Raw genomic sequence first — 25,000 nt, 5'->3', positions numbered from 1 at the left:
ATTATTGAACACGTAGCTCTTCAACAATTATTGTGCTTAAAGTTATGCTAGAAATGTCGCTGTGAAAGTCCCATCCCACTTCATTGCATTTAGGTATTAATATGTAGTATATGTCATCATTTCTTGTGTGTTATTATTTGCAAAGTATTAATGTTGTATAAATACAATAACATGCCATTCCCATATCCCAAGCCATCGTAAACAACACTGCACTGCATTTCTGTCCGCCAAACGCATCCCTTTTCAGATACCTATCTGCTGGAATGTGGTTTCAATTATGCATATACCTGGGTACCCCCTGAGAGTAGGACTGTGGTGTGCAGGTCATGCATTATACATGAACATTAACCATCGCGGGCTACGGCAACATCTGGCGTCCTCAGGTGAGGTCAGAGCCCGACAGGAATTAAAGTCGTTTGGCTCAAATAATGGGGGCCACCAAGGGGGAAAAGAACCGCGAAACAACACCACATTGGTGGTTTGGATTCAGCTGTTTTCCCCCATTGTGAGGCCCTGACACACTGAGCAGGTGGAAGTCCGGGCAGTTGTTTTAGGGCCCATCGTTTTTGTGGTGTGTCTCACACCGGTCTTGACTTGTCAGGACTTGTCGGCGCCTTTTTTGGCCTCTTAGTTAACTCAGCGGCCGAGGCCTTCGGCGAGAGAGAACTCTCTGATTGGCTGTCCAGCGAATCAGTGTGCGAGAGAAGAGAAACGGTAGTGAGCCATGCAGCTGAATCAGGCACTCCCCTACCGATATACTATCCTGCTAGTGTTTTTACTCCGGATGATCAGGCTGAGAAGTTGCCCTAACATGAGTCATTCAACTGGAAAGACCAAACAGAAATCCCCTAACTAATGTTGAAAGGGAAATATTGTGTAAACGCCGCTTTGGTCCGTTGATAAAAGGTAATGGGTCATTAAAGATGTCAGCCATCAGCTGATCACCATCCGTAGTCTTAGCGGTGTGATTAAGGGTGCCATGGCGATGTGAGCCGTGAAACAGTTGGCCCTCGTCACAGCTAGTCGATGTTTGGTGTCTCGGGGATTTTTGGATGGATCCCAGGAATTCTGGTCCTCGGCATAATACATGTGCTAGCTAGAAGCTAGATGTTTCTGGAAACGTTTATCTTCTCCTGCTGTTTCGAAATAACTGATTTTTTGCGGTTGACGCTGTCTGTCGCAAAGTTCCCCGAGCTCCAAGAAGTTATTTTCTCCGGGACTCTTCCCGAGCCTGAAGTCGACTCAGGCGCAAAAGGGATCTCTGATCACATTGTCAGAGGGGCACCTAGAGAAATAAATTAAATAAAAGTAAAAGTCCTTTTCTTTAAGCAGACAGAAAAAGATTGAGAGAGAGAGAGAGAGAGGTAGATGGAGAGAGAGCGACTGCAGCTGCTGGTTGTGGTCTAGTATAGAGCTGATTTAAGGGCCTAGGTCAGGGCAGGATGTCTGCTCTGTACGCCAGGCACGTCCGCCTGACCAGTGGCGGAGGAAGCAGCAGCAGCAGCGCTGCCATTCAGCCACGCCGACCGCAGACGCCAAAATGAGTTCTGTTCTGTCCCCCCGTCTGACCTGTCCGCCAGCCACCTCCATTACACAGAGTCTACCCTTCTAAATCTCTCAATTCCTCTCTGTCTCTGTATCTGTCTCTGTCTCTCAATCTCATTACACGATGCAAAGTTTCTATTGGCATGGTGAACGCACATTTACTCGCTCTCTTTCTTTTAATTACTCTAATTATCTTAACCACTCATTCATCGTAGCAGTCTTTCCGTTCCACCTTTCCAAGGACTGTTGGGTTCCGCGTGCGTTTATTTGAGCGTTAATGTGTTTTCATGCTTGTTGACATGCCTTGCATGTTGACACGTTTTTTTTTCCTTCCTCGCTTCCTTTGCCACTCAGCTTACTCGTCTCTGTTTCTGAGACCCGTTTGTTCGCTCTATTTTTTATTAGACATTTTAATGACTTGTGAATGTAATATCTTAGGGCTATTGAGCTCTATAAATAACAATTTTATTTTGGTTACCCCCACTATCCATCTCCTGGTGGCTAATTTAACTATCTTCCTGTGTTACTTCTCCTTAATGTCTTCCCCCTGAAGCTCTCGCGATTCTCCTCCTTCCGTTTCCCCTCTTCTCTCCCCCTTTGCAAATCCTTTAGTTTTAAGATGATATCTTGGATCCCTGATATTTTTCACTTTTCGTTTTCATAAGCACTTTGTGTATCTGCCCTATTTTGAAGTGCAAATGTTTTTTTGTTTTTTTTTCATCCCAAAGTATGATTATTATTCCCATTTGTTGATGTATGCAGTGTTTCACCAAGACTACCTGCAGTACCACTGGTGGGTTGAAGGCATTGAGTGTTTTTGCTTGCTTGCGTCAGCCAATAGGAAGAGGGTAGTGGTCTTATCATCTCCCCGCAGCTCTGCGAGGCCGGCTCACTGCTGCCTCTCATCTCCCCAGTCCATATGGCTCCTGAATTGGGGTCATGGCTCAGACTGATAGAAAACTATATCCCTCATAACCATAGGCAAAACTAAAGACTCGGCAGAAGTAACAATAGCTGCAGAGTGGGGGCTATCTGTGGCAGGCGTTTACACTGGGTTGATTACTTTGCTAGCACACTGCACACACCAAAATGGTCGCTAATGTTGACGATGGGGAAGCTCAACTTGTGCTGCACAATGCTCTGCACAGACACACATTTCGTTCATTATTTTTTCGAGCAGCAGCAGTTCAGTCCAGGGCTTTATATACAAAGGTTATTAGCATGTCTTCTCTGTATATATCAATTTGAAAACAGTGGATTATCTTCTCACTCAAAACACCATTGCTTGCCATTGCACAAGCTACACTTGACATTTGTCTTGTGTATAACTTAAATTTGAGTTGTGCAAAATCTCATCTCAACCAATAGAGATGCAGCATTACATCAACATTACATCATGTCCTTCAAGTTCAGAATATCCCCTCACACCCACAACAGACTTATAATACTCACTATGTCATTTGCGAACATGGTTGGATTGATGATAATAAAGGTAGAACAACATACGATATGTGATTGACTTGAGAGACAGTGTTTTATTGTAATACAGTTGGTATAAGATGGAATACATAAAAATAGATTTGATATATAGTGTCTCATTTGAATGAGATTGATGGCGACAAGGTAATAGGTCATTTAGGCATGGTAGTTATTCAAATAATATAATTAAGAAGTCCTTTGGTTGGGGAGCCTCAGTACCTTAGCTTCCATAGTATTTGGTTGAGTTGGATTGGAAATGGACCTACACTGGGCTTCTAAGTCGGCTAAGTCATCACTTAAGTTCTCCATTATATCCCCACCTACACACAGATTTCCAATTGGTATTGATGACCGTGCCGAAGCAACGAACAAACATCCCTACTGCTAATACTCCACTTTACATTGACTTAATTTCCAAACATCAATCTGCATATGTGGCATTAAGGAAATTATGTTAGGACAATGCTGCAAAAAGCTTTGGAAAGGATGGAGATCTTTGCCGTTGGCCTTTAAGTGCAAATCTGTCATTGCTCATGTAATTTGATAAGAGGTAAACACACACGCACGCACGCACGCACGCACGCACGCACGCACGCACACACACACACACACACACACACACACACACACTGTCTGAAATTGTCCTCACAAGTATAATAAGGGAACATTGTAGCTATTTCTTTTTAAAGTTGGTCGACCGGGGTGCTTAATAAGATGTAGCTGTTCTCTTCCATCTTTACTCACCATCGTCTATTTAGACCCTGATTTTGTCATCCATTAGACAGCTCTTTATATGATAGTGCACGTTGATTAAATCTTAACAGTGCTTTCCTTTGCCTTTGTATTGTGATCAACAAGTTATACCTGGGGGAAATTAACAGTTTGAGGAGTGATATTAAATTTTTGCTCTTTCTGCCTCTACTTTGCTCCCTTAGCCACACTTAAAATACAAGGGAGAGAGGTAAATGGTACCCATGACGATGCACTCTAATCTTATGTGCTTCCAGGGTAAATGATCCTTCTTCCCACCATTTAAAAGCAGCGCCCCTCCACTGGACCTAATTATAAGAGCTTATTTGTGAATGGAGTGTTATCTTCGTACTGTTGTTGAAGGTCAGAGCAATTAGCCCGCCGATGTTGTGTAATGGTTAATAGTGAAAGGGATATTTTTGATGAAGCCAAACAGTTCCAAAGAGCAAACATGGCTCCCTTTGCATTATAGGCTTTAAGCAGCACTGGGCTGGCCTCGTTCTTCAGCCTTCCGCCAATGAGCCAGCTCAGCATGTCAGGCATTGCCTTTCCTGCCATGTGTAATTATTTCAAAGAAGTTGTGTTGTTTGAAGTGTATCCAGGCTATGACGCTTTACGATCCAACATTAGAACACATCTGTTTCAGATGTTGTTAGTTAGCTCTGTGTTTGTTTGATTCTTTCTTTCTATCTCAAGGTCTTTCTCTTTTTCAATCGTTCTTTCTTTTCTTGCCAACATTGAATAATTCTTCTCAATTTCCTCTTCATTATAAGTTACATTATAAGTTAGCCAAGTTCTGTACTTTTAATAGTAACGACCGAATTAGTACTACCAAGTAGCTATTCAAGTTGAATCAATCATTACCATATTTCAGGAGTGTGAAACTGGTGGTCGAGAGAGTATGCTTCAATATTGGTTAGACTAGAGAGATAGAGTGCGCGAGTGTGTGACTCTCGCAATTCATTCAAGTGGTAGTTCCAACACAGTCAGTCCGGTGGAGAGCCCGAAGGGTGTGGTTGTTTACACTTTTCCAAACTGGACACAGACAACGCTTACGATCGTTCACTTTTGCACCTGAGACCCACACTACTGCCTTCTCATGCTCTGGTGATGTATCGGGGCTTGTAGGGATGGGTTTGTAAGGGGAGAGGGGTAGGGAAGGGGTTTATTTTGAATGCTGTGATAAATGTTTTAAAAAAATAAATTTAGGTTTTTCTCCAGGACTTTTCCTCCAGTGCATAATCGATTTTTTGTTATTACAGAGATTCAAGTACCAAAAAATATATACTGTATGCTACCGGTTCCGAATACTTTTTTTAAGAGAGGACAATGATGTTGACATATTTATTGATGTATATTTTGGATCTAATATTTGATCCATCAAGCAACATATTTTAAACACCAACAGATGAAGGTCTTTGTTAATTAACTGTAAATGTCTACTTTAAAACCCTGACAAATATGAAAATGATAAGCTGCAATGTTATCAAATCGGTATTCTAATTATATCTAATTATATTTATGATCCAATTATAATCATATCCAATTGTCTAACATTCATCAACCCTAACCCTTCATTTTACTTACCATGTTTGTTTATGATTGTGCATAAGAACTATGTTGCAAGGACATTAATACATGTTTTTGCCTGGTATTGTTAAATTATACCATTTTGTGTGTTGTGGACTTACTTCAATACCCAGGGCCCTGCAGTTCCGAGCAATATCGCCACTTCATCATTCCCTTTATTAAACACTTTGTGAAATTGCAATGACCTTTTATGTATACTTATAACAACAGCTACTGCCCCATGAAAACCATTTAATTGAGTGGAACATTACATTCCTCCCAAATAGATAATGATATTTTTCTGTTTTTTCCTTAATTTGTATGAGGTGGTAAAACAAAGGGAAATGTTTACCAGACATTGTATCAATTGATTGCCACTCATGTAAAAGACGTGTGTGCGTGTGTGTGTGTGTGTGTGTGTGTGTGTGTGTGTGTGTGTGTGTGTGTGTGTGTGTGTGTGTGTGTGTGTGTGTGTGTGTGTGCGGAGGGGGGGGGGGGGGGGGGGGGGGGGGGCTGTGAACTAGGACCCTCACAGAAGGTTGTATTTCCCGGGCGCAGACAGAAGAACAATGTTGTTGACAGTGGACCAGCGGTAGCCCAGAGCAGAAACAGTGCCAAAGTATAGTGTTTGTAGGTCAGTGGCCCTGCGGGTGTCTTTACCCTGCTTCAGGGTGGTCTGGGATATGGCTCCTATTTTGTCTTGTGGTATTGGTTCCAACCTGTCAGGACTAGAGGAAAAAGAACACTGAGTTAGAGAGGAGAGAAATAACATAAATAGAGAGTGAGGGCACAATTTGTCTGCTATCTCTGGCTTAACCAATTGTTCATATTTAGGCTGCTCGATGGGGTTCCTAGTCGGGGGGGGGGGGGCAGACGATGCCCTCCTGGAACAACGGCCCCACGCAGCAGCCAACGCTGGCCGATCAGGCTGCTGCCAACCTCAATGTATCTGGTGTGTTTTTTTCCCACACATGACTCCATGGCTTTGTAGCAACGACAACGATCGTTACTTTCAGAAAAGCTGAAGGAGAGCTATTGCTTAAGCCTAGTAATGGCTCAGCCAAAAAAGCTTGAGAGCCTTTAATAAATGTCTCTTCAAACCCTTTTGATTAAAATACTGCCCTTGGCTGTATGTGGGTTGGCCCCTCACTAAACAGGATACTTGTTGTATATTTCCCACTCTAAAGAATGGTAAAAAAAAGAGGAGTTGATCTTACATTATGTTTAGCGATTTTTCTTATGTTATAGAAAAACAAAAACACTATATTCCCTGAATACAGCCTCAACAACCACAACACAAACATTAAATATAATGATGGTGCACTTGACAGTTATTTTGCCAGAATAACTGCACAGATGTGTTCCCTTTCAGCAGTATGGACGGGCTTCACAGAGGACAGCCTTCTCTAGTGAGTGGCGCCGCAATGCAGATTGTTCCTCTGTTGTTGTCCATGCTTAGCAGCATCACGCTCTCAGGCATAAAGTGGGATGGAAGATGATAGGAGAGGATAGAAAGAGTAGAGAAGAGGTGAAAGGGAAGTGAGGGATTGAGGGACTGTTGGCAAATATATAATTTCCAAATTGGGATACATCGGCGCTTCCTTTTGTTACCTCTCGCTCTTTTTACTGTCAAGTGTCAAGTATCAAGACACAGCCAACATGTTCAAATCGTTTTCACCTGTTGTACATTTACAGAGCTTTGTTACTTTCAGTTTTGTGTACTTTTAGTCTTGATTTTCTGCGACAAAATAACTCCACTTTAAACAGTATTGATGCCATAGTGCCATTCCTTGCTAGAGAAGATAAGTTGCAGTCACATGATGAGCATAAAAGTGCAAGCTCCCACTTTTCTACACAATAGAAAAAAAACGGGATCTCGTTGGAAGCGCGATGTATGCGCAAGCGCCGTTTGGGCATAACAATATGGCGGCTGCCGTTCAATGTAGTTTTCATCACCACCACCGGATTATGTTTCATTTATTTCATTACAGCACGTCCCCTAAACGTTACAACATAATCGACACGAATGAGCACAGCATCGAGCAGTGGAAACGTGGGTTTATTTACTAAGAAGTTCGTATTTTTAATTGTTGAAATGAAATCAGCGGTGACGAGCTAGTTGTTTTGGTAGCGGCTAAATTAGCATGTCGCGATACTTTGTACAGGGGATCACGTCTGCGCCGAGTAGATGCGCAGAGGGTTGAAACAGCGCTTGTCCGGTCTGCTCACAATAAGGTTTCTTTGGCCAGTTACTGTGATTAAACACGAGTTGTTTAATGTTCACAATGTATCGTTTTTCATGGGGAAAATGAGATGCGTCCCCGGGACGCATGGATAGTGAGTTTAGTGCGTCCTTTCAGATTTTAATGCGTCAGGGACGCAGGACGCGTACCTAGCAACATCACTGCACCCGCGGTTTATAGTCCAGTGCGGCTTATCTATGTACACATCATTCAATTTAGCTGCTGCGGCTTATACTCAGGTGCGCCTTATAGTGCGGAAAATACGGTACATAATGTTTTTTCTATTATTGACAATGTGTCTAGTTTCCGAATAAACTCCCAGGTACCAACCGCAGTAGTCTCGTGTACCAAAGGTTAAAAAACAGTAAGCCGTGAAGTCTCTTAAATTGTCCCTACTATGCACTTGGCATGTTCTGCTCATAACTCTTCAGGAGGCTGGCTTCATCTGAGGACAAGGATTGTCTATGGTGTGATCTGTGTGTTTATGTGTGTGTGGGGATGTGTGTGAGAATGTGTAAGGTGACCCTGCAAAGACTGGCAGACCTACACAGGTTTTCTCCAGGAATAGCACCTCAGGTGTCTATTGACTGTAACTGTTTGACCTTTTCTGTTTAACATTAATTTGACGACTTTTTGGCATGATCGGAATTATGATTCATAGAACTGGTGTACCATTTGGGTCGTGTCGACACCCCACAGTGTGTAAATCATTGTCTTTCTGCTCCAGAGTTGATTTAGGGAACCGAGGAAGATGATTACATTGCAGGAATGAGTTGTATCTGCAGGGAAAGGTGTGTGTGTGTGTGTGTGTGTGTGTGTGTGTGTGTGTGTGTGTGTGTGTGTGTGTGTGTGTGTGTGTGTGTGTGTGTGTGTGTGTGTGTGTGTGTGTGTGTGTGTGTGTGTGTGTGTGTGTGTGTTTGTGTGTGTGTGAGTATTTACCCATATAGTTGTCAGTACTTTGTGTATTCAGCAGATATATGATTCCACACGATGCCAGGCAGGATGAGGTGATTTACTCTCACTGGTTTACAAGTGTGTGTGTGTGTGTGTGTGTGTGTGTGTGTGTGTGTGTGTGTGTGTGTGTGTGTGTGTGTGTGTGTGTGTGTGTGTGTGCCCCTGTGGTCTTTCCCACGTTCTCATTGATTTGCTTGAACTCCGTGGTGGGCTGTTATTCTTCCCTGACTAAGGGCACAATTACAATTCAATGACATCGGATTAATTATAATTTTCTTCAGCATTGAGATTGTATGTATTTTATTTTATCAACTCTGAAACTGTTTTGCACAACATCCTTAAAATTTGCTGAATGATAATTATAGTTTTTCAAATCTTTTCAGTGTTTGTGCAGGAACAATATATATACGTATATGTATCCGTATATATATATATATATATATATATATATATATATATATATATATATATATATAGATATAGATTACTTGGTTTGATGTGTTTAATCGAGAGGAAGGATGTTAAGCTGACTAAGGGACAAACAGAAATGAAGACGATCAGCACAAAGGAAGTTAACTTTAAAAGTCCACACTCCACAGTGCAGAATGATTCAAATCCACAGTCAATGCCTCAAACTGTTCTCGATATTAGAAAAGTAAGATAAATTACATAATGCCATTACAGAATCCTTCTGTGTGCCTGTGCCTACAGCAGTCCTGATCTTTTCAAAATGTATGTTGTACACTTAGTGTTCAGTTTCAAGGGCAGTTGAACATGGAATTTCTTCATCATTTGATGATTTGCAGTCAATGTGATGGCTCATCCTTTCAGCATTCGCCATTATGTGGGAAGTGCCTTTGCTAGCTTAATTCATGCATTTATCTTCCTCTTGGATTTGTCTGGTGTGAATCTCATTGAGTTCCCCATCTTGAAGTCTTAAAGTGTCTGTGTGTGCGTGTGTGTGTTTGTGTAGGATGAGGAGCAGCAGAACCTGAGTGGCCTCCTCAAACAACCACATCTGAGGACCCCGCCCATGCTTCAAGATGGATTAATACCCTGAACGCTCACCGCCTCAAAGGTAGGAGGACAGGCTTGCTAATCAGGGGAGGGAGAGAGAGAGAGAGAGAGAGAGAGAGAGAGAGAGAGAGAGAGAGAGAGAGAGAGAGAGAGAGAGAGAGAGAGAGAGAGAGAGAGAGAGAGAGAGAGAGAGAGAGAGAGAGAGAGAGAGAGAGAGAGAGAGAGAGAGTTCTGCTGCAGCTTGGATACAAAGGCCTTTCAGCTCCCACCATTAACCACTGTTGGATATTTATACACTTAATAATGGAAAACACGAGTATAGATTTGAGCCTCAGTTCCCCCACTTTGCCTTGTAGCCAACGAGGTCTGTTGAGTTATGCTTTCAATAAGTATATGCATATAGCAGGGCTTTACTATAATAACCAAGAGTAACGTGCACACACCTGTCTTTCTATTGGGGACCATCGCTGCAGGAGGCCATTAAAACAACAACATTCCTAGTTGCTAATTGATGGCTGCACTGCACAGACTATAAGGTCTGGCCTGCACTCACCCAGTGTGTCTGTTTCCTTCACACCTCTATAACTCAAACCAACTGGTTTGGTATCTTCTGTTCTGTTTCTAATAACATAAGTCAAGATGCAAGACAAACTTATCCCAAACATTTTTTTATACAGATGTATCATGTATAAGAGGTGTCACAGGGTTTGAAAAATCGAAATCAAATCAGCTCAGCCTTTATGAATGTATATATTAAGCACTGAGGTATTCCTGCTTTGACAGCTAAGTACAAGTAATTAGTACATTGACAACACCTGCCACTACATCTGTCTCCGGACCAGGTCTGGAGAGCCACGCCCCCTCCTATCTCCTATCAACATATCACTTATTAGTAATGCTGGCTGGTACCCAGAATAATATAGTATTAGCATGAGCTGAGTACTAGATTGCTCTTGCTGTTGGGTCCAAAGTTACGGCCTGTATTTTGGTTTTGATCTTGATTGAAATATGATGATGCGTTGTGATATCCCCATGTCCCAGAAACATGGAATTGTGTGGACCCTCTCCCTCTTATAAAGTGGTCTACTTTCCGGCTGTCACTCGGCAGCAGCAGCAGCAGCAGCAGCAGTAGGCAATAAGAGCCGTCCCATCAGAACAGTTCTATTTTTGATGATCATGCCAAATGTAGCAAATAACCAAGTGTACCTACCAGCTGCTTGCCAAGGCTGCTTGTCCGAGCGACAGGATATGATTCGGTTTGAATGAAGCTACACCTCTTAACAAAGAGCTACTGGGTTTGCTTCTCCAAGACAGAAAAGCCACGGATGGCTTATGTGCAGACTCTTAAGAGGATCTGGATTTGGAAAATCCATCAACAATTCATATTCAACAACATCTGTTTACAACGCATCAGCTAGTGATGTAAATAAGCATGCTTTAACTCCCTGGAGCTTAGTTTTTTTGTCATCAATTCATAATGCAAAACTAACACTAATACTTAAATAACAGTGTTTATTTTGGAGTTTGTATACTGTAAGGTGTTACGTTGTTATAACCCAACAAAACCCACCAATTCAGCCTATTTCCCTATTACAAACTGTTTAATGGTCTGTTGATAGGGAAGAAAATGAGTTTCATATTCATGTGCAGAAGAAATAGCTTCTTTTATTTTATTTTTTAAACCACCACGTTCCCCCACAGGCACTTTCTGCTATGCAGCGAATACAAATGGAAGAACACACGGTGTACTCAAAAGACACCGGCTTTCTCCGAGGCAGTGCTGGCTTGTGAAATCTGCTACTGACAGAGTTTGACTTTTTACCGACTTTGGCTACAGAGCAGTAGTTTGAAGAGATGCTTTCAATTTCATATACCACATGTGCATTCTTGCATGAGATGCAAGTATTGAATATTGCTTTGGTGCAGATGGTGTATTAGTTAATGTGTGTGTGTGTGTGTGTGTGTGTGTGTGTGTGTGTGTGTGTGTGTGTGTGTGTGTGTGTGTGTGTGTGTGTTAGTGTGTGCGCTAATATTACTTCAACGTTTGCATAGTTTTGCTTCTTTACTTTTGGAAGGCCATTTTTTGTCTGTGTCGTGTAACTATTATATTTTGTTAATCTTATGGTATCGCTGTTGGCCCCATTTGAATATGCTTATTCTGGCAACTGAAGAGGAAAGCTGACTGTTGTCCCATACAAACAAACTATTTGGTGTGCATGTTCAAGCATACATACCGTGTACATGTGTCACACTTCATGTTCTTGCATAAAGGCTTGTGTCTTGTTGCGGACATGCATCATTTCATGTCAAATCTGTCCATGCAATGGAAGGTCAGCCATTCATGCAATATCATTTTCATGTTCATCAAACACCTTAATATTCAGATGTTCCTGGAGTGAAGATCAGACAACAGATGTTGTTGAGAAGCGGTTTTACAGAACTGCTTGAGGCAGATTTTTGTCATCAGAGCAAATTCGATAAAAACAAGCAAATCCAAGGAAAAACTACTTCCTCACAAGACTAACTTCACATCCATAACCCGAAAAGAGCAATTAAAGCAATTCATAAAAAGGGAGAGAAATATCAGATGTAATGAAATAGATTTCTTATACATAGGTGCCTATACACACAAGATATCACCTCAACCCCATTATTCACACTAAGATACCATAATAGCAGGTTTGAATGCTAAACCGGTTTGGTACTCCTATAGGCGACCTTGCTTGCTCCTTCCTACCTGCTAATGGAGATACTGTTGGCTGTGGCATTAACGGGATACATCTGCCTACGCCCTGGTTGATAACTTAAGGCAGACTGCAATGCTACGTTCCATGGGGGACTTCTATATGCCCACTGGCTGATCACTGTCCTTCGAATATGTCTTTACCTGCTGAGAAACCGTTGTGTTTCTTAACATGCATTCAAAGAGCAGTTACAAATAACGAGTGCTCAGGTACATGATGTCCATGAATGTGTTGGAACGATGATGGCTGTTTAACAGGTGGGTGGACCATAATACGACAGCCTTTTCAGAGCATTTCACCAGCGTAGAGGAGACGCGGGGGAACACATCAATAGTAAAAAATAAATAAATAACTACTTATTTTCATAATGGATGAAAAGTGGAAATAATTATCTTTGTTCCTGTTACAGATCTCATTTCTGGAGTTTTGCTTGTCATTGGGACCCTTATCTCCAATTATTTGGTGATAATTGATGGTTCCAAAAGTAGGCAATTTGGTGTGAATGGATGTTTCCACTGTGACCTTTCCCTTTTTGTCTTTTGTTAATGTTCTCTTGCGTTCCCTTGCCATCTAGGCTTTTTCTTAAACATTTATTATTATTACTTATCTTGTGTGCTACCCTATTCACAGCCTTTATTCGGAAACTAATAATTTAGTTTTTCAAAGTTTGATTCTAACCTCTGAACAAGTGACGCACCTAATTATAGGCGTGTGTGTGTGTGTGTGTGCTATTAAGGGTGCTGCCCCTAAATCAAAGAGGCCAGACATTTTGAAACCAGGAGATGGCTAATTAAATAGGCACTTCAAATTATTTATTGCCATCTGCAGGGATTAGAGGCTGGGAGAGGACGGCGAGGGAATTGTTTTCGATGTTTCTCATCAATTAAAGTGAGTATAGACCACCTAACTCTCTAGAGTGAGGGGAGGACCATACGAGGCAATGGTTGATTTGATTGGAGACCCTGTGGCAATCGCCTTCTTCCAAACCGATCACTCGCTATGTCTCACAGCCCTATTGCGTTTAATCTTTTGAAAACGCTATCAATCCAAACCACGTCCCACCGTGTTTGGTAACCCTGGATGGAGGAGCTGGTTCAATCTCCCTGCTACTTCAGAATGAAGTGTGCAGGCGTTCTTAAGCAACAAACTAACAGAATCACGCTATCATTGTTTTTTTGTTGCCTTTTGGTGCAGAGTGAATTTCCATTCTCTTGGAGTATTGGGACATCAGGAAAGGGAGTATAAGGGGGCACCGCCCAGAGCTGAGAGAAAAAAGGTTTGTGCTAATATTTTCACAAACCCTTCTTTGACCTCAGTGACAGCTTTTTCATTTTATATTTACTATGTGGCTTCCAGTACCCATGTCGATATACTTCCCTTCTACCCAATCCTTTTGGCTGGAAAACTCCTCAGTACACACATTCACTGTACTCCCTAGTCAGTGTCTTTAACCATAACAACAGCTACCTTCGGGGGACAATTGCAAACCATAGCGAACAAAGAGCTAGTTCGACAGGAGGCTCACTGCTCTTTGCTGATATTCCTTTGCATGGTTGGCATCAGTGTATGAATGTGTGTGTTTGGTTGTGCATGTGTGTGCGCGAGCGTGTGTGTGTGGGAAAAGAGGCTTTCATTATAATGCCTTTCATGCTGCCGACGGAGTCGTGCGACTCAGTCGCATGTCTCTGTTGCCGAGTGGAGGCACAGAGCCTGGTCACCTATAGTGCCAGCAATTAGCCCTGAGCTTGAGGAGCTACACCTGTTATCTATACAGTCACTACTCTCCTATTGGTCAGTCTGCAGCAACAGCATGCCGCTTCCAGAACAACATCTGCTTTTAGCCCATGCTTCCCTTTTATTTTGTCCTCGAGCCTGAGTTTGTTTGTGTGTTAATGGTTCTTACAAGAAGGTGTAGTTTGGCAGTATGTCCACGCGTGTGTCTCGTCTCTCACCGGAGTACTCTTCCTTCTCCGAGCGGGCCGTTTACACCCCGTCTTTTGTAAGACACTGGAGAGGGGATTACAGATGGATCACAGGCCAATGAGGAATCCTGCAGTTTCTTTTAGCATTACCAGCACATTATTACTGACAAAGCCCATAACGTCCACAGCCTCCCCTTATCGGACCCTCCGAGCTTATGGCAGCACAAAGCTCTGTATCTCCACTCCTTTCATTTAGCTACCCTATCCAAACCTTAAGGGCCTGTGGCTCTCCGTTGATGATCTTGGTCATACGTCTCACTTCTCCTCTGCTTCGTCTGCTTTCACGTCCCCCCCCCACCCCATTGCACATTGCATTTGCTTTACTTCTGTTAAAAAGAGGTTTACATGTTTTTTGTCCTTTTTTGAATTACCAGTAGAGTCAAAGGTGAGGATAGCATGCTAGCGCACAAAGCTCATCTCGCCGTCGATACGTGTGGCAGGCTGGCACCCCGCCATGCCCGAGAACTCGGTCGGAAAATTGAATTACAGCAGCGGAGGAACCAAAGGAAGAGCAGAGGACAAGGGGATAAAGCAGGCATAAGCCATAGCTGTGTTACACGCTGAATATACATGGGCAGGAAAAGAGGATCGTAGTATGGGGGTGGCGGGGGGCGTTTAGAAACAGTCATCCAGTAAGACTTTCTACAAGTGAAATGAGATTAGAAAATGTGTCCTTTATGAAATATTACAGCATATTGCAGATAGTCTGAGACCCAGTGAGTGGCAGATGAACAGAATAGTGAATGATTACCCACTGGCAGGAGATCAAGAATGAGCAGTTAATTAGATCCACGCTTAAGGAACCTCGCTGTGGGCTTCAGGAGGGTAGATTGGCCGGCCCGTATACACACACACACACACACACACACACACACACACACACACACACACACACACACACACACACACACGCGCACGCAAACGCGTACGCGCAAGCACACACACACACACACACACAGTCAAGTAACAACTGAGTTGCAACTTGTTTTTGGGAGGACATACTAAGCCTACTAGGCTTTTCGTTTTTGGTGTGCAATTATTTTCCCTTTATTTTCACTTTCACAGGGAAAATCCTGGCTGTGAAATGGAGAGGGATGAGAAGGGGGTGCGGAGAGCCTTTTTTGTATTGAACTCATCATGAGAGAACTGCGGGTGATGGGCACAATGTTGGTCTAATTGTTATCTAAGGGTTGTCGTAATTAGCAACTCAGTTGTTGTCCGTCGTTATTGTGTACTTCAATGTTGGTACATGTCAATGCCTTTTATGTGTTGATTCCAACAGCTTTACTTGAGGATTTTAATTTTTTTGTTTGTTTGAAAGAGTTTGTAAGAAGGAGCGGTATAAATGCAACCCAAAGGTAATCCCCAAACAGACACTGCGGATTGTTTTTTATTTAACGCGTGACAGCATATATTCTGTGGGGGCAGGCATTAACTCTTTCACAGGAATCACAGACCCGTATAAACTAAGCAAATGCTTCAGATGGCCCAGCCTACACACCAGAATCACACTGCACCTTCCACCAAAGAAACCCAACAGTATTCCCTTTGGGGGGCCCCTTGTGTTGTTGTTCCTATCGCAGTGCACCGAGCGAACACAGGTCTGATTGCATTATTGTGGACATGCAGATCCATTAAAACATTAACACAAATACGCCCTCTTCCCCCCCTTCCACTCAAGCACTTTTGATTATCAATTCTTTACAACCCAAAAATATTTTTCTTATTTTATACCCTTAAGCAATTGGAAGCCAATCTGCAGTATTCTACCGGCTGTATTTAGGTGTCAAGCATGCCGGGGAATTGCCGCGCTCTTCTTTCACAGGGTCCTATGTGGTGTCTATTGTGTCTTGAATGTCAATTAGCTTATTCTGCGGTTGGTAGCCTCATGCCATTGCGAGAGAGAGAGAGAGAGAGAGAGAGAGAGAGAGAGAGAGAGAGAGAGAGAGAGAGAGAATTAGATATGAAGAAAATAAAATGACATCAGGGTTAGCATTTAACACGGTTGGAAGGAGAGGGTGAAATACTTCAAACTATAAGAAATGGGGGGGGGGGGGTCTTCGTTAGCTGGCTGTATTTAGCGGCGCCATGGCAACGCTCCCAGTAATACAGGAGTGCTGGAACAGGGGGAGCAGTGGCGGTCAGGAGGGGCCAGAGATGACAGCTGGCTGAGCTGGTGTGAAGTGAAGGGTGATATTGGTTCCGATTTTTTGGTGGATGCCTTTTTAGGGCCATTTAGAACGCGCCGGGCTGCCAGTTGCTAACTGTCACTCGGCGGAACCGTTGACGGATCAGAGCCATTGCTTCGGTGCCTGTGTTGATGGCGAGGGGACGGCGGACGGAGGCCGGCGTGAAGTGTTAATGCCTGGGGGGCTGATGACAGTGGTGGACGGCGGCATCGTTCTGTTCCAGGGAACCTGGGATCGTTTCACAGGGTCTGACGGTTCTGCTGGTTCAGGTGAAAGCGTGATTAATAATTGACATGAGCTGGATAATGTTGAGGATATTTGGACTATACACATAACCTCTTACCCAAATGGTCGCGCATCCTTGTCGTCCTGCAAAGCAGGTCCAATTGGCCGTTTACCTTTCTTATTTAATCATACCATTGAGAGTAGTGTTCAAATGATCTATAATTTCCAATAATATCAATATTAAAATGTAGGCTTCATGTCAAAATAACCCAGGGTGTTTGTCGAATGAGGGCAAGCAACCCTTTGAATAGATGAGACGGAACATAATTGACAGACATGCGTTTATAATCCAGACCTCTCAGCCTGTCTAATCTAGACCTGCCGGCCAAATTGAATCAATTGGAAGTGGAACGCGGCTGAAGCCTTCACCTGCTAATGTCAAACAACCCCCCTCACCACTCACCACTCACCCTCCTACCTCCCCCCTCTCCCTCACCCTCCTCCGCCAGCCTCCCCCCTCACCTTCGCCCCTCACCCTCCTCCATCAGTCTCCCCCCACTCCCTCTCCCCTCTCCCTCCTACCTCCCCCTCCTCTCCCCCCCAAAACCCTCCGGAGGGGTCACTTCAGGACTGAAAGAAATTTTAGGACTTTTGATAGTCTGCTACTTATCACAAAACTCCCGGGTGGTGGGGTGAAGGGGGGGTGGTCCGTGGTATATCCAGGCCCGGCTGACATTCCACCACCGTCGCCGGGGTGAATGGAGTGGATTGCGGTGCCGACGCGGCCACGGCTTCACTCACATGCTGCATTTCCCTTCTCATTGTGCCTTTAGCCGCCGCTGGGACGTGAACAGGCCTCTCTCTCTCTCAAGGGTGAGAGAGAGAGAAGGAGAGAGAGAGAGAGAGCGAGAGAGAGAGAGAGAGAGAGAGAGAGAGAGAGAGCGAGAGAGAGCGAGAGAGAGAGAGAGAGAGCGAGAGAGAGCGAGAGACAGAGAGAGAGACAGAGAGAGAGAGAGAGAGACAGAGAGAGACAGAGAGAGACAGAGAGAGAGAGGTGGGGGGAGGAAGAAGAGAGAGAGACTCCCTGCCTGCCAGCAGTGAGGAGTCAATTTACTCTGAATCACAGTGGCCAGCGTGAGTGACAGCTCCTTATCAGCGCTCTCACCGGCTGATCAAAGTTGAAAGAGGGTCAGGCTGAATTAAAGGCTAGCTAATTAAAATGTCTGGGGACAAACGTGGCCAGGGCAAGCCAACAATTAATTTCGCCTTCTGTTCTGTGTAGAGTCTGCGAGAGAATGGAAGCAGTTATGATCCGTAGGTAGCAGGCAAGAAACAAGAGAATCAGGGTAATTTTGTCTGGGCTTTTTAGATCCATGGGCTTAATGTTGGGCTTCCTTTGTTTGATACCGGGGTTCACACTGTTTACTGGTGACCTTCCTAACACCAGATATGCTATTTTCTTCTTTTTCTGTTGGACTGTGCTCCTGTAGGTGCTACACTTCACAATACTTGTCGATGCACTGCTGATACAGACCCAGAAAGTGGGCAGTCAGGTTATCCAACATAGTATGACTATTTTAGAGACGCTTACATTGGGCAGGGATATGCAGAATCATTTTTTTATGTATGAATATGTAAATAGTCTGTGTTTACGGTTTGTATATATTTTGTCGGTGAAACAATTATTGCCTCGAGAGTGTGCATCATTTCTGAACCTGCCACCCGGCCTGACTATTTGTTAGCAAAGCTTATTTAAGTGCCTCCACGTACACAAATTTGCCAACTGCAGCGGTGAGTTGGCATAATTGTGTATTTACTTTCTTGCCTCTCTTTCAAACTTGCTCAATTTGTATTCTTGGACAATGTATATTTATATTATTGGCAATAGCCCTTTTGTGATGGCCATTGTATACTTCATCACCTCCTTAAAATGTTAATTTGCATTATGGGTAGCCCTATTTTAATGATATTGTGATTCTTGTATGAGGCTATAGCTTTAAACAGCCTCATGTTTTGGTCAGATATGAGCCAGTTTGTAAGTTCCCTGGTCTACTCACAATTAGATAAAACGATATCTGCATGACTGGCTATGCTATCAGCCTAAATCAACTACCAGCAGTAAGTGTTAATGTTCCCCCGTTATGCCCAACCACCACCTAAAGTACTTCAAAATAAATAAATGACTGACTTAAGTACTAATAAATATATGAGTTTATAACTGCAGAGACTACAGGGACTGCAATGGTAACTGTGCCATCACAAAATAAGCATCCGTGAAGGGACGCTCTAACGATGTCATCGCTACCCACCACCTAGGTGACTTTGTGACTGGGCTCCTCAAGACGAAGATGCAGGGTGGTGGTGTTGTAAACAGGTTTATTGTAGAAATTTCTAGATGATGATACATGGCCTGGTGCTCCATTAAATTGATTACTCGATGTGCAACAGGTCTGCAGCCTCACCCAGCCCCAGGGTCCGACCCGACTGGGCCAGGTGAGGCTGCCTAAACCAGCCGTCATCCTCCCACAGAGTCTTCTTAAGGTTGATGGTGAATAACAATAGTCCTTTTACTTTTCCCACTATTGACGGATTTGTAAAGCTCATCCTCTTACTCAGTCAAACATACCCTGCAAATCTCGGGGGACTTTCTTGAAATCCTTTTTAACCTTAATGAGGAAATACAATCCAGGAGCCCTTGAAGAACCACACCATGCATGCTAGTGCTACAAAGGGGCGTACTATAACCGAGTCTGTCAAGTCTGACTATGTGGCTCGCCCCACAGCCAACAGTGAGAAATGTACACATACGTCACTTAAACGCATACACTGCAAAGCATTTATATCTGGCTTATAGCACCCGGGTAACAAATGACCCAACAACAAATGGTGGCTGCCAGTATTCTGACATGAAACAAAATGAGGGATAACTCCATCTCTGAAAATATCCATGGGTAGCAAGTATCTTTTAGAAATGTGTTATCATTATTTTTATTTGTATTTATTTATAAGTGGTTGCTTTGTATTCCGTCGAAAATATTACACCTAACAGAAATTGTATGTCCTCCCTACATTTTGGCGGTGCATAGGAATTTAATTGATTTCTCAGTACAACATCGATTTTTTTGTTGAATATTTGTAGTTTAGATTGACACTATCTTTTATGTTTTTTTTGCGTTGTATTAAGGTCCTTTGTTGGTGTATAATCTATGAAAAAAGCCCTTTATATATACCTTTTTAACTTTCTTTCTATTGTAAACGTCTGCAAGCATCTGCTTTTGGAAAGATCACTGTACAATCCAACTCAAATGTACCGTGAATGGCGTTGCTAGAGTAAGGTTGAAGAAAAACACACGCAAACACAGCATAACCACGCACACATCGATACTCCTGCCACTGCGGTGCGGGGGAAACGGTGTTTGTTCCTCCACGTCTGACGATGTTTCCCTCATCAAGCCAACCTCCATTAGGTGACGAGCCAGATGACACTCTGTCATCAATAGATCTCACACCACCGGCCAACCATAACATCCCAGCCTGCCTAGCAGACGTCAGTGCTAGTCTTAAAGAGATTAGTCTTATCTGCGAATGTCAACAAACACACACACACACACACACACACATGCGTGCCTGCGTCAACACAAGGTGACAACGGGCCCCTTTAATGAGGCGAGTGTGTCTCTTTACGGGGCGGCCGCATTGTGAAGATGTCTTTAGCATGAGCGCCTCAGCCTAATGACACGTCAAACTGAAAACTCCATAGAAACGATTACCTTCGGAACGGAGGGGGGATTGTATTGATGAGGTAATGTCTCTTCGTTTTATGAAGGTGTGAGGCGGCGCCGCGACAAATCACAACAAGCGTCCTATAAATAACCAATGAAGTGATCCTATCACAGGATAGCTTGTCATCTTCATCTCAATCTCCATTTTCATACTGAATTATTTGTGCTGCAGGTTAAAATTACACTTCATAACATAGTCATAATGATATATCATCAGAGGCTCCTGATCATTCCAGGTGAATAACCATGGACATTTTTCAATATTAGCTGAATTTGTCTTTTTCATGGCAAAAGATGTAACCCATTATCTTGAAATGGTAATTGTGATTCGCCATGAAATTCAACACACCCAAACAGTTATAGAGTGAACACGTCTTAATATTTTCCACAAAAAGTCAATGAGGAGCCATTTGAGAGGGTAAAGAAAGAATAGCTGGATGATGGTTGAAAGGTTAATTTGTGCGTGAGTGGCCTATTCGTGGATGTTATTACCAGAGGGGTCTTCCATTGATTGGCTCCAGAGTTTTTTCTTGTTGCAAAAGGGGGGGAAAGCATCTCACAATGGGCAAATTGAGAGAGAGGTAAAGCTACTGCTCCTTTGTAAAAATCCTCATGATAATCTAACCGCTTGCCTAATTTGACATTTTTAAAGGGCATGCAGTACATTCTTAGAAAACATTCTCAGAACATTTCATAATCAATAAAAATCCAGAAGATGCCATGGGAACAACTTTTAGATTTTTGGATAGTATTTCATTTATACTGTAAATTTGATTTCTCTTTTATTTAGGGGTGATACTACTCAAATTATCGAATGAGTTATGAATGATTGAGGAGTGTTTCCAGAAGAGATTCTCAGGGAGCATTCCTCACCCAACTGTCCCTGTGCTGAAAGGTACGCCCAGAGAGACAGAGCTATGAGGCCCTGGAGCCATGCACTGGGGTTTAATGCCCTGCAGATCTTTGATGGATTCTTTTGAGATGGTCAATTATCTTTCTCATTAATTATTAGATAATTAACAGCCAATTTAATTAAGCAGACAATTATTAAAAAAACTGGCAATTCAGCTGTTTGTCAGCCCTGTTGAAGTGATTTTGTTGCATGCAAAAGATGTATGGTAATATCCAAACTACGTCTTTCTGATGTTTTATAACATTGAGCCAGGAGACGTTTTCCAAATGAGTGTGCCGTAATGAATAACTATGTTCATCTCAACATCTGCAACATCGTAATTCTTCATGCGTCCTACTAGCCAATTGGCCCTAGCTCCCCTGTGTGATTCATACACATTTGACATGCAACATTTAACTAAATGTAGCTTGTTCCCCTGCTTCCTGATCATATGGCACCCTTTTTGTTGGGTTGAGTTCATGTGACTCAAGAGGTTAAGCACAGTAATAAATACTTTGTTTATTTAACAGCTTTACAAGTAGCACTATTTTAAAGTAAGTTATTTTAATTGGACCTTGCATCATTACAAATGAATGCATAATGTGTTTGTATCTGCAACATTTCTACAAAGTTCTGTATTCATCTGGACGTGCAAGGGGTGGGGTGGCACACATTGTTCCCCGATGGCTGAATGCAGCCCCTCGGATTGTCACTATCTCAGCATGACAAGTACAGAACATTCACTCGCACAAGTTCTGAAAAGGAAGTTAATTGCCAAAGCTGAATATTGCTCCGGTTATTCTCCGTCATAATGTATCAGAGGTGTTTGGATGTTGTGAGCGGCAGATGGTATTTTTTGAAAGCAGCTTTCCTTAAAGGTTGTTTATTTTACAGCGGAATCGTATCCTGTGCTGCACATTGCTACTGTGAATGGAAGGGAACATCTATTTGACTCATTTTTAACTCTTTGCACCCTGCCCTCTATCTTGGCTTTCACTCACACATTTATTCCTTTGTCAAATCTGTCAACTATGTTGGAGCTTAACACCTAAAACATCACAAGGCACATTAAACATCTGAACGTGTATCTGTTGACCTTAACATCCAGACACAACATTGCCAATACTTTGTCCGCGTCAACGTATTTCCACCGCTGACTGGGCGTGGGTTTAACTTCCTTAAGCACATCAATCTTCCCAATGTAATGGGCCGTGTGCAAATACGTGAAGGCATTTATATTTGATGCCCTCTCTTCAGTGTGTGTGGCGCCCGAGCGTAAGCAGTCGTGATGATTTGGCACCCCGCCTGACACGGCCTCAACCTCGCCACCGATAAGACCTTCATTTCCGTCCATTACTTGAAAGCCCTCGGAAATATTTCCCTTACCTCGAGCACCGCCAGCACCACCTGGAGAGCTGGAGCACTCACAGGAACCCGGCCCCCGTCTATGTCAACTGGACGAGGTGGAGCGGTGGTGTTGGTGGTGTTGGTGGTGTTGTCTCGTCGCAGCAGGAAGCCGCAAATTGATTAGTGTGATTGAGTAATTGATTCTGCACGTCCAATCTGGGCCCTATTTATGGATTGATTGACTGCCCTATTCTCAGCTCCATCAGAGGCGCTTTGACATCCGTTACAGACCTTTGCCCTGCATATTAATGCAAAGAAAATATATATACAAATATATGTACGAATATATGTTTGTGTGTATGTTTGTCTTTGTGTTTGTGTGTGTATATGAATATATATCTATGTATGTATTTTTATGTGTATGTATGTGTTTATTTATGTATATTCAGTATGTATATTTTTGTATATACTGCATATATATATGTGTGTGTGTGTGTGTGTGTGTGTGTGTGTGTGTGTGTGTGTGTGTGTGTGTGTGTGTGTGTGTGTGTGTGTGTGTGTGTGTGTGTGTGTGTCCGGGTGTGTGTGTGTGTGTGTGTGTGTGTGTGTGTGTGTCCGGGTGTGTGTGTGTGTGTGTGTGTGTGTGTGTGTGTGTGTGTCCGAGTGTGCGTGTGTGTGTGTGTGTGTGTGTGTGTGTGTGTGTGTGTGTGTGTGTGTGTGTGTGTGTGTGTGTGTGTGCGTGTGTGTGTCCAGATGTGTGTGTGTGTGTGTGTGTGTGTGTGTGTGTCCGGGTGTGCGTGTGTGTGTGTGTGTGTGTGTGTGTGTGTGTGTGTGTGTGTGTGTGTGTGTGTGCGTGTGTGTGTGTGTGTGTGTGTGTGTGTGTGTGTGTGTGTGTGTGTGTTTGTGTGTGGTTGAAGAGAGGCGGTAATGTGATGGAAGGCGTGTGGGAGAGAATAAAGAGAGACAGGTTGGAGCACAGCGGCCATCCCGGTGCTTCCCATTCTGGCTCTCAGCGGCAGCGCTGTGCCACGGTTTCAGCACACCTCTCGCTCGCGCTTCCTCCGCCTTCCCCCTGCTCTGCCTGTTTATAGGCACCCCGGGATCCCCATCACACCGAACGCATCCAGGCCCTGCATCAAGACTCACCGAGGCACGGCTATCTGCCGTTCACTCTGCGATGCGTAACGGTCGGCCCATTGCTTCGCGCTGTTGGTCCCCTGCAGGAAAATAGCATGGTTTATCATACAAATACACACACGCACACACACGCACACATGCACATTCAAGTACACACACATGCATACACACATACACAGACAGACAGAGACCCACACACCCACACACACATGCATACAAGAATACACAGACAGAGATAGACGGTGAGAAACATAGACTCAGAGACATACGCACATACATACACTCACAGTCAGTCAGTGCATATGAGCACTTCAGACAGTGCTCACAATGGACTCGCATTGGTAATGTGTGTGACCACCACGACCTTGCAGGAGCTAATTAATCTCATGGAGACACAAAATAAAAGCCTTATGCACACAATTGGCAGCACAGAGTTGGTGGTTGGCGGTTTCGGGGCTTGGTTTACCGATGGTGCTATGATGCAGGGGTTGTGTGTGTGTGTGTGTGTGTGTGTGTGTGTGTGTGTGTGTGTGTGTGTGTGTGTGTGTGTGTGTGTGTGTGTGTGTGTGTGTGTGTGTGTGTGTGTGTGTGTGTGTGTGTGTGTGTGTGTGTTGTCTACCATCTCATGGGGCTCAGCACTGGGAGGGGGCTCGTGGAGGTGGTTGCAGGTGATCAGGCTGGGCGGCTGTGGCAGTGCCTCTGTGTACTCTGCTCAATAGTTTGGAGACACAGAGGAGCTGCTGTGCAAAGCCCTTTCATGCTACAGATGGTACTTTAGGAACCCAACCAAGCCAGTGTAATGAGGGAAACCAACTGCAATGCGATGGAGCTTAATTTCACAGGTTTTCTACCCTCTACATTAAGTGTCCTGATCCTAATTATGCGTTTATAGTCTTCTCCACACGTATATAAATCGTCACTGGCTGTTGTGGTGTACAACAAGGAAAGAAAAAGTGATGCACGTCTTTCAGATGTCTTTTAGATGTCATCTTTTCAACGGAAATTACATGTATTTTCAACCATGTATTTTTTCGATTAAGTCTTTACGACCATATCAATTATACCTCTATTTTCTCTGTCAATCATTAAACGTTAATATTTAATGGTCTCTTAGTAGTCTATTTTCAACGTCTATTAGACATCTG

The 25,000-nt window shown here is 43.4% G+C and overlaps 1 protein-coding gene across 1 annotated transcript in view; it reads left to right on the top strand.

The window, feature by feature from the left end:
• The window catches only part of grik4 (glutamate receptor, ionotropic, kainate 4), a 262,913-nt gene that overhangs the window by 73,597 nt on the left and 164,316 nt on the right, over positions 1-25,000 (top strand). The window contains exon 2 of the mRNA XM_030381795.1: positions 9,514-9,618. The gene's annotated coding sequence lies outside the window, so the exon portion shown is untranslated. The remainder of the gene's footprint in view (positions 1-9,513; positions 9,619-25,000) is intronic.

The sequence above is a fragment of the Gadus morhua genome, chromosome 16 (genome assembly GCF_902167405.1).
Source record: "Gadus morhua chromosome 16, gadMor3.0, whole genome shotgun sequence".
NCBI lineage: Eukaryota > Metazoa > Chordata > Actinopteri > Gadiformes > Gadidae > Gadus > Gadus morhua.
The sequence above is the reverse complement of the archived record's forward strand: the minus strand, read 5'-3'. Positions and strand labels throughout refer to the sequence as shown.